General features: G+C 39.9%; 1 long non-coding RNA gene across 1 annotated transcript; it reads left to right on the top strand.

Moving 5' to 3' along the window:
- Positions 1–4,608: 4,608 nt before the first annotated feature.
- Positions 4,609–8,040, top strand: LOC308101202. The gene is made up of 6 exons (XR_013934507.1): positions 4,609–4,660; positions 4,747–4,861; positions 6,574–6,674; positions 6,863–7,000; positions 7,162–7,273; positions 7,425–8,040. It is a non-coding gene; the product is annotated as an uncharacterized lncRNA (long non-coding RNA).
- Positions 8,041–11,324: the final 3,284 nt, after the last annotated feature.

Here is an 11,324-nt window from a genome sequence, read left to right as displayed (position 1 = left end):
GATGTGTAAAATATTGTATCATTGTAAATAATGACTGGTGTGAACTAGCTATTTTAGGGGTTCTCAAATGTTTATACAAGGACCACATTTTATAGGCGACAATGTGTTGACCCCACACGTACTATGGTGTAATTTCTAAGGGTAAAGCATACATTGGCATAGCATAAGAATATTATGTATAGTAAATTAATGCATATAAGAAACACAAATTTAATTCACAGGCCTTTTCTTCCAAAAACAAAACTGATTTTACAGGAAGGATAAATGTATTGGTTTTTTTTCAAGATGCTAACCCACCATCACTGCTTTTGGGTCAGAAAAAAAGACTTAGAACATCTGGCCTAGTATTCAAATCCAAAAGGATCATCTTCCTCCTTGTATCCACCATACTGTAAAGGCCGTTTTCAGATGGGAATTTTTGTCTTATGTTGACCCCACACATACTAAGGATAAAGCATACATTGGCAGCATTGAATAAGAATATTATGTATAGTAAATAAATGCATATAAGAAACACAAATTCAATTCACAGGCCTTTTCTTCCAAAAACAAAACTGATTTTACAGGAAGGATAAATGTATTGGTTTTTTTTCAAGATGCTAACCCACCATCACTGCTTTTGGGTCAGAAAAAAAGACTTAGAACATCTGGCCTAGTATTCAAATCCAAAAGGATCATCTTCCTCCTTGTATCCACCATACTGTAAAGGCCGTTTTCAGATGGGATTTTTTGTCTTATGTTGACCCCACACATACTAAGGATAAAGCATACATTGGCAGCATTGAATAAGAATATTATGTATAGTAAATAAATGCATATAAGAAACACAAATTCAATTCACAGGCCTTTTCTTCCAAAAACAAAACTGATTTTACAGGAAGGATAAATGTATTGGTTTTTTTCAAGGTGTTAACCCACCATCACTGCTGTTGGGTCAGAAAACAAGACTTAGAACATCTGGCCTAGTATTCATCAAATCCAAAAGGATCGTCTTCCTCCTTGTATCCAACATAAAGGCCGCTTTCAGATGGGTATTTCTCTCTGATGGCGTTCACGACACAGGCCGGCAACACCTTCCTGTGTCCTCGCCCGAGTCGTTCTCCTCTCAGGGCCCACTCCAGCACCACCCGGTAGGAAACCAAACGACACTGGCTGTAAAAGAAGAACATACACAACTGTGTTCATCAGTTCCATAGGGCAGTGGTTCTCACCTTTTCATGTCAAGGGCCCCCAAAGTTATATACATTTTGTCCACAGAACCCCATCTGAAAGTTGGGTCTTTGAAATGAAAAAGTTTGAGATCCACTGCTTAAAACAAAAAAGAAGTAAGTGTTAGTCCCAAAGCGGGCTAGGTCTTTACCAGTGGTGGAAGAAGTACTCAGATATTTTACTTCAGTAAAAGTAGCAATGCCACAATATTAAAGGCCTGTGTTAAAAATGTTTAAGTAAAAGTACAAAAGTATTGGCATGAAAATACTCAAAGTACCAAAAGTGAAGGTACTAAAATGTTTGAAAATAGCCGATCTACAAGCTCACAGCGACGCATTGTGAGCTTGTAGATCAGCTATTTTCAAATAGCCTATGTATAAAATGGGTAAAGTGGTTGTTGTATGTTTTAAAATATAATAATGCATATGTGCAAAGTAACTAGTAACTAAAGTTTTTAAATAATTGTAGTGGAGTAAAAGTACAATATTTGCCTCTGAGATGTAGTGGAGTAGAAGTAAAAGTACTGGAAATACTCTAGTAAAGTAAAAAATACCTCAAATCTTTACTAAGTACAGTACTTGTCTTGAGTAAATGTACTTGGTTACTTTACACTACTGGTCTTTATCAAAACACAAAGACAGCTACAAGAACGTAAACACACTTACTCTATTGACAACGTTCCGTTTTCTCCAGCTGGTAATGGTCGCAGCTTCCAGTTGATTTTTGGCATGTGGAAAACCATATTGAGAACACCTCGGGTGATTAGTGGAGGAAATTAAGGATGCTCTACCACACAGTGGTAAGGAGTCAAGCCATTTTCCAACAGTATCATGAAATGGTCAGTCTCTGTACAACAACGGCACTCTTGCCGTGTTGCCATGACCTGACATCCATCACATTTACACCAGTCTGTATCCAAGGTCCTATCTCTCTCCTCCACTTCTGTTTCTGCTCGACGAGCTGCCTCTTCTCTATCAGCATCCATCTGTTGCAATTCCTCATCGGTGTACTCCGGCTCGTACAAATACGGTTCCGCGAAAAAACGCCGCATTTCTTCTCTCTCGTAGTCAGTCATGTTTTGTTTTCTTTAATCTTGCTTATCTGTCAATTCTTTTCAAAGTTTATTCAAAAGTCATTCAAAGATGAGACCTTCTTCTGGCTCCTGCTCGCTCCAGCTCCACTGTGTTTGTTTACCCAGCTGTTGCCTGCTGCGTCATCAACGTGCCACTGGTGTATCCGGTAGTGTTTTTTGAGTGACAGCAAAACTTCTGGCCAATGAACGAGCTGGGAGGCGGGACATAAATCCGACGGACGAGCCTGACTGAAACACACGCGCTTGGAGAAGCTCGCTCCCTTTGCGTGCATGTGTTTGTTTTGACCGGAAGTGTTTTAAATGTCGTTTTCTTAGTCTATGGTGATCTTTTTTAACTGGTCTCAACGGATTGTGGTAGAATAGGCTTTGAAGTACAACCGGAGTTGTTTATTTTTTTTAATGGACGGATTTTTTACATCGTTTTTCTCTCGCAAATTTCTGTCTCTGATTGATTCCATTCATTTTTTTTTTTCGATTGTGGATTTACCATTAAGGAATGTTTTACAAACAAAAATTCTCCGTGGGTCAAAAACATCAAAGGGTAGGTAAATGATACAACAAAAGTCATTTCTTGGGTGAACTATTCCTTTAAAGACAATTTGATGTTTATCCTACTTGATGCGACGTCCATTGCACTCCTTGTAAACTGAGTTTGAAACGTTGCCACGTTCAAAAAAGTATCCTGCAACCCAGCTCCTCAGACAAAAGTATAGTATTCCATGGAAGCTGAGACATCACTTGTAAGCATAACATTTTGAATCCCTTTAGAGAGAGTAAAACCACATAAATAATGACATAGGGTAATTTGTTTGCCTTCAAGTATACGGTAATTGCAAGGCAGAGAGTTGACAAAGGTTTGCTTTTTTGCCTTGAAAATAATGAAAGGCAGACCCCCTGCGGACCCCCATCTGAATGTATTTTTGTGCCAGGGACCCCCATACAAGATTAATGTTGTTATAATGTTTCAAGGATTCCTCATTGTTCAACTATTTTCAAGATTACTTTGAAAATAGCACATCTACACGCTCACAACACGTCACATTAGTGACATGTTGTGAGCGTGTAGATTGGCTATTTTCAAATAGCCTGTACTGTATCTAAGATTAAAGTGGTTAAATAGATTTGTATGATATTTGTACATTTAGCTGGGGACCCCCTGGAAAAATACCTCAGTGTTTGTGTGTGGAGGAGAGGAGAGGAGAGGAGAGGAGAGGAGAGGAGAGGAGAGAGATGGGACATGTTGTGGGTAAATTGGCTCTTTTCGCTGTGTCTTCCGTGATGAAGAAGCCCAACAAACCCACAGTGAGGCCTTTAAGGAGGGCCTTTCAGGCAAGCCGCAAGTGGAGCCTGTAGTACCACCACGGCCCAAGACGCCATCACGCCGGAGTGAAATGTTTGGAGCCAGGGAGTCTGGTGCAACGCTCAGGTCCTGGACCTGGTGAGACGAAGGAGGGGCCCAGCCAGGAGGCCATCCACAGAGCCTAGTCCCTCCACGTGCCAGAGCCTCCCCCGGTCCCGTCAGAGTAGTTCCGGAGAAGCGGACTGAGGGGCCCTGTCTTTCCCTAAGAGGACTGACCATGGGTAACTACTGGGACGTAAGTCGGGGCTTGATCAACCCCGGTTGGGTCTACCTGGGCAAGGGTGTATGTTGTGAGACCCAAAACACCCGATGACCCCAGGCTACAACACTGATGATACGTCCCAGATGCATCCATGTGATGTTTTTTATTTAATGGGCACTGCTTATAAACACAATCAACCTACTTTGGGCATGTCATTATACTTTAGAAAAAATAATTTAATTTTACATCTACAAGACTTGTGAGCGTGCACGTAGATTGGCTATTTCATTATTCATCATTATGACTTGAGTGGTTCAATGCTATCAAAAGAAATTCCAAACTATATGGCCGTCACATGAAAAAAATAATTGAATGAGTGTCAGCCGATCTAAATTGTAATGAAAATGTAAAATGCAATCTAAAAGAAATGTACTGCAGAGGTAATCAGATCCAGTCATGGAACTTGGGTTTATGTTTATATCCACATCAAACTCTTTATTCACCAACTTAAAAACAGAACTCCATCCAACTCCATATGCAGAGGTGACAATGAAGGAACTAATGGCAGAGAGGGGTTTTCATGGGAGAACGGTTTTCAAATATGCATGCCAAATGTTTTCAAGGTTGGAAACACAAGGAAGAACATTGCCATTTCCTGCTCATCTGCATTGTCTCTGTATTCTGATCATGTGAAAGTGTCCATTTACACCCCCACATAAAGTGTATATAAGAGCTGCTGTTTCTGATATTCAACACTTCAACACAGGACGAACCACAACACATCATTCTACTGAAGGTTTGACATGACTCCTCGTCTCCTCTGTCCTTGTTGTTACTTCTCTGACTTTCAGAGGTATCTCTAACATGTCTGTTTCCTTCTAGAAGGAAATCATCTTCATCTCCATCATTATCATCATCATCATGACCATGAGGATGCTGAGTGTGCTTCTACTTCTCTGCGCTGTGATGGCCTGGACTACTGCTGCTCCTACTGCAGGTGTGTGTGTGTGTGTGTGTGTGTGTGTGTGTGTGTGTGTGTGTGTGTGTGTGTGTGTGTGTGTGTGTGTGTGTGTGTGTGTGTGTGTGTGTGTGTGTGTGTGTGTGTGTGTGTGTGTGTGTGTGCCTGCGAGGGTATTACTGAGTTCTATAGCTAAAGCAATGTGTTTTAATTTTTACATTCTACAATAAAATGAACAAATCTGCCCATCCATCCGTCTGTCTATCCTTCGGTCTGTCCATCCTCATCCTTTTATTCTCCTTATGTAAGGAAATTAGTGTTTTTAGAGTTAAACTCAGCTATTCAGATTTATTTGAGCAATACACTAATAGTTAGATTTTATACTGTGCGTATATTTAAATAATTTGTAGGTCTAATAGTGTTGAGTGTTAGTATAAATGTGTCACTATGACCTTATATTCCAAAGCGATGTTATTAGCATGAGATGAGATCATATCGCCTTAGAGGATCTCTCTCTCTCTCTCACTCCCCTCGAGTGATTCATCTGACTGCAGGCAAACTTACTTTAATGGTCAGAGTGCCTTAATGATTTCATAAAGTTAGTCTTTGTGGTCTAAAACTATTGTATACATTCATTGTAGTGCCAACTGATAATAGCTATGATGTCAATTGCCATCAAATGTCTCCTGAAGCAAAACTCAGTGTAACATTTCCTCAGATTCAGTATAACGCTCCAAGACAGTAGACAGTGTTAGACATAGTGTTATCTACAGTAGTTCGAATCAGAAGAGAGGAGTGTTAGGGAGGGTACATTCCACAGGTACCCTGAAGGAGCCAAGGTCATCTTGCAGCCCGGAGCAGCCATGAGAGAATGAACACACAGGGAGGGGGCCTTTGCCCGCCCCAACGATGGGTCGCGAGACGGCATGGGATTAGGGGCCGTCTGCTCAATCCCCTACGATGGATCAACAGCGACTCCTGTTGATGATTTTTATTTTAATCTTTATGCCAGAGATATAAAAGCTTGATGAGAAAAATATTATGTTATTACAAACTTCTTGATCTGCTTGAGAGGCGTGTATCTCGGAGCTCCGATGTAATATATATCTGGTGTAGTATCTTTATTGTTTGTTTGATAATTCATTCTAATAGTTTATAGGCTCATAAATAATTGTAAAACTTAGACTAAGGATAATAAATGATTTGATCTCACAATTGTTAATCTCCTGTCACTTTCATTTTTAAGGGTGTTTTCACGTCTCCCCACTTAACAGAACCACTGAACCAATACCTTACGATAGATTTACTTTTATGGTGTCATAGGTTCAGCAGAAATCTAACACTTAGTAGGATGACCAATCAATCTGAGCTTGCACATGGGCATTGACTTATCCCATATATACGCTGTTTATTAGCCTTTTCACCACAGGGTCTGTAGTCACAATCCCATAGCTTGGATGAAATGCAAAGCCATGCAATCTATGGGATCTGTAGTTATACAGTCCTAGCTCGGATGGATGGCAGGTGGACATATATGTATGGAATAGTATCTTGGAATGGTAAAACAAAAAAAATCATTTAAAAAGTTAAATTGATAACAGATGTGTTTCTGTTTACAGTAACTGTTGAAACTGGCTTATTACTACCTTGCAGATTATTTTTGTTGTTTTAGGATTTCCTGATTTTGTTAGTTTAGGTGTTGTTGTTGTTGTTGTTGCTTTCAAACGGTTGACTTCAATGTCAATTTTCAGGAGAGCATGCAGTTGTCAAGAGGTGTGCAAAATGTCCAAATGAATGGAATGGACACTGTTACATATTTGAAGAGGCTAAGGTGGCTTGGGCTGATGCAGAGGTAAAATAACACATGATTTCATTTTGCACTGTATTTCTATATGCATCTATGTTATTATTAACCTGACGCTTCCAGATCCATAGAAGCTTTTATGCTGTCTTGAGAAACTAGTTACTCAATACCGCCCCCATCTGGCAGAGTCAGGTTATGTTATTATGTGATTTCAATAAAATTCTGTTGTTCTGTAGAAAACCTGTTTGTCTCAGGGTGGAAACCTAGCATCCATTCAGAGCAAAAAAGAGCACAAATTCATTCAAGACCTGATACGTTCCAAAACTGGTGCAATGGATCGAGCGTGGATTGGTGGCTATGATGTAACAGGCAAGGTAAGGAACATTAACCCTTATAAACTGTGTCTGAAAAAACGTTACCTTATATTATACTGACATGGTACACTACAGACTGTACCTGCATGTCAACATAGTGAGTTGTTAAATGGTAACATATTATATTGTATTGACATTTATGATGTTGTATTGTCATCTAGAATGGTGCTTGGATGTGGAGTGACGGTCGCCCAATGACCTTCACAGACTGGGGGAAGGGAGAACCCAACAATGCTGGAGGACAACAGAACTGCATGGTTATGAACTGGTCAGGTAAGTCACAACCTTTTTAACAAACTGTTTGTTTTAACAACAAAAACTAATAATAATACAAATTATCACTAACAGCACCTTTAAATAATAACGTAATATGAGACTTAATGTGGTCTTTATGTTCAACTTTCTCTATCTCTTTATATAACAGGTCAACACCTGTGGGATGATACTGCCATCGCAAATTTGCCTCTGTCTGCAAAAAAACAGCTGAGAGCGCTGAATAACGTGGAGATTACGCACGCACGCACGCACGCACGCACGCACGCAAACACACACACACACACACACACACACACTCACGCACGCTCGCTCGCTGTGTGTGGGTGTTTGTGTTTGTGTGACTCCTATATCTATGCCCTGCAAAGCCAAAGTGCAGTAACTACACAATATAATCAAACTAATAAAAAGTATTTAAAACGCTTCAATTGGTCAGTCAATTGGGTTATCTGTATATAAAGTGATTTTGCACTAATTGTAAAACATAAGGTAATTGTTTATCCCCCAAAAGCATGAAGACTGGAAAAAAAGGTAAATCGGTCAATGTGTCCAAAAATATAGTTACTGCACTTTGGCTTTACACATTGTAACGCTACTGAAGGAATGAAGAGACAAGTGACATTAACAGCAGATGGACAGTGACTCTCAGGTGTTGTGGTGATAATGAGAGGAACATGAATGGAATGGATGGTTTGCTTTAAGCAGCACATAACTTGCTTCAATGTCTTTCCTTGCATCAAAAAATAATGATAAAAAAAATAATTTAAATAATTCAGTGTGAGTCATTCAGAGAGAACCTCTGCTTTATGCTGCTCCGCTGTCATGTCCACCTACATACAGTATGCTGCTCTTTAACCCATTAAGACCTGAGGCCCAATTTAAAAATGTCTGAAAAATGTCTGAAAAATCCTTTACAGTTTTCTGAAAAATGTTGTTATATCAGTGGTTCTCAAACTTTTTCATATCATGGATCTAATGTTAATGAATGTGGTCAAAGTGGGTCCTTGAGGTGGTTCCAGTGGGTCCCAGTAAAATGTGTTTAATATAGCATTATAACAATCTGTTCAACCACTTTAACCCTATTTTATACTTTGGCTATTCAAAAATAAAAAGGGCTTCCATTTAGCAGTGGTGGAAGAAGTACTCACATGTTTTACTTATGTGACCAGATGGACACTAATAATACTTTTGGATAAATCAATGTGACTACGCCACTCTCTTTAAGGGGAGAGACCCTGAACCAACTATACATTTACTGTTACTGTTGTGACCAAATATCCCCACTCAAGTTTAACAAGACACACAGAGGCTTTTGAGCGCACAATCATTGGACACTTTATTTAAATAGCAGCAGAAGGTCTACAAAGAATACTGTGGGCAGGTACCGACACGTGCATTAACCGGGGGCAATGATAACACTTTAATAATAATAACACTGCACACTGATAAGACTAATATAATCAACACTGCAAATGGTTAAAGACGGGGTGCCGTGATTTTCAGTGATTTTTCCCCCCCTAAAACATAATCATCAGGTATTATGGTTATACTAGGAGGAAGATTTTTTTCAAAAAAGTGTACAGATATTGTTAAAATTATGTTTTTATGTGGACACGCCTCCAGTTCATTAAGTATACCTGGTTCTCACCTTAGCACCTCCTCCAACACCTTAGCACCACCCACCTGTCCTAGTCCCTCCTCCTCCTCAAGCCCACACCTGTTATGATAATGAGGGGGAGGGTATGTTTTTACCATGTCACTAAAGCGCTGTTTTTCTATTGGCACTGTGGTAACTGGGTCATAAGGGAACCGGCAAAATACGGATCCATTTCCAGAGGCGGGGAATAAAGAGTCATCATTCAGAGACCGGAGCTTTCATTCTCAAACAATTCCACTTTATTGTCAGAGTTCTTTTAACAATCTATACGTTCGAGTCAATTCAACATATAGCGCATCTTATTCATAGGTTTCTGCTTTATCCTACTGAACGTGGCATCTGCATGGGTCCAGATTCACAGAGCCCCGTTCACTCCTACTACAAGTCATTATGTACTAAAACATTTGTTTAAAGATAGACTCCCCTTTTTCTGTGACAGTCAATCACAATCAGGCTCCTGTCTAAGCAATAGGTTCGGCCCGCCTTCTCCTTCCAGGACACTGAAAATAGCGTCTGCCTTGATCTGAACACATGACATCATTCCCTTAAACCTTATCTATAAGATTGTACTTTTCCATATGCTCCCGTTATAACATTATTATTCAACATTTTATTAGCTTTGAAATAAGTCTAAACAGTAATATATTCGATGTTGTATAAATGACCTTTATAGTTAAAGTTATTTAATAGAACGCACCCCTCTGCTGGGTTCCAAGCCCCTTCCCCTTCCTAGAGAGAGCAGCTGTCAATCCCCACAGGCACTCTTGCTAATAGAAGACAATCATCGTCAACTTAAATATAGGGTTTCGGACAGTGAACAGATGTCCCATTTAAGGACTCCTTGCAGGCTAGTCTCACAGATCTGTAGATAGCTGCTCTGGAATGCCAGGTAAATCCTCGGGGGAGCAAAGACCCAAGAACTCAGCCTGATCCCACTTTTAGATTGTACAGCCACCACCCGTACCTAGGGCTGAGGTCAGCTAAGTCACTCAATGCGAATTGAGCCTGTTTTATTAACTTTACTGTTGGTCCCATTGAATGGAACATTCTAACAATTTGTATTTATAATATATTAATATCCTAATAATTTCATATTCATCAGTCTTGAATACTGATACACCACAGCACGTTTGACCCTCAAGGTTTCAGCCTCCAGGTAGAAACTCAAAATAGTCAGAGGAGACATAAAACACCATAAAAACACCACCAGGGGGCTTAATGAAGTTCTATCAACCTCATAGACACATGAAAAACTGAAAAAGTGCAAAACCATGGCACCACCTCTTTAAGATAAACTGCGACTGAGATTGCGCACACTCCAATGCAATTACACACTTGTTAAAACACTGCACACTTAAAAGGGGAAAGGGGAACAGCACAGTCATCAATGTGAAGGTACACTGATCTGAGGACTCTTCATATAAACTGAACATAAGGTGAGGCACTTGAGCTTAGCAACTACTACAAAATAAACAAAAGGAGAAAAAGAGCAGCGGCTGCCTGCTGACCACAATCTTGTGTGTCACCAGTATCAGCCTACAATATACAAAAATATAATTACTCACTGAGCACCATCATCATTACATAAAATACATACAATATACTGGCAAGCCCATCTTCTTCCTACCTATAGGCCCGAGGCACCTCTACACCCAAACGGCAGGAGCATGGGCTGACCAGGGTCTGTCTGGCACTCTACAATATAATACAGAAAATCATATTATTTAAACATCACAAAACAATGTAAGTTTAGTCATAAGTCACCATGCTGGATGAATGCAATAACGTCCATTATATACATCAACTTCTGGTTGCTGAATATATAAGTTAACTCCTACCTCAGACTCTGCAAATACACATATGTGTGGTTTCAGGCTCCCACACGAGTTTGCTGCACAGCACCACCAGAGATTCTAGGAGTGCATTAACATTCAATAAGTAATGCCTTCAATAAATACTAAAATAACTCATAAAACAAGGTCATACCCCTCACACTTAAGTAAAAGTATCAATATCACGATATAGAGATACTGTGTTACAAGTACAAGTCCGGTATTCTAAATTACTTAAGTAAAAGTATAAAAGTATTGGCATCAAAATATACTGACAGTACCAAAAGCAAAAGTGCTCATTATGCAGAATGTTCCATTTCAGGAGGTCCGTTAGCCGCGCACGGGGCTCTAGCGAGGGCTCGCTTATTTTGGGGTACCGAAATCGTGGGATAAAAATTTCCCCCCAAAAAGGTTTAAAAAAAATATATTCAAAAAATATATATACATGGGGGACCTTCTTTCATGAAGGTGGTTGCTTGTTTCTGGCGCACATCTGGCAACACTGACCTGTCTGCTTGTCTCCCCCCAACGTGGCAACCCAGACTGCCGAGCGGCTGCGTTG

The sequence above is a fragment of the Gymnoscopelus braueri genome, assembly GCF_963280865.1.
Source record: "Gymnoscopelus braueri genome assembly, chromosome: 15".
NCBI lineage: Eukaryota > Metazoa > Chordata > Actinopteri > Myctophiformes > Myctophidae > Gymnoscopelus > Gymnoscopelus braueri.
This window is presented reverse-complemented; position numbering and strand designations above follow the sequence as displayed.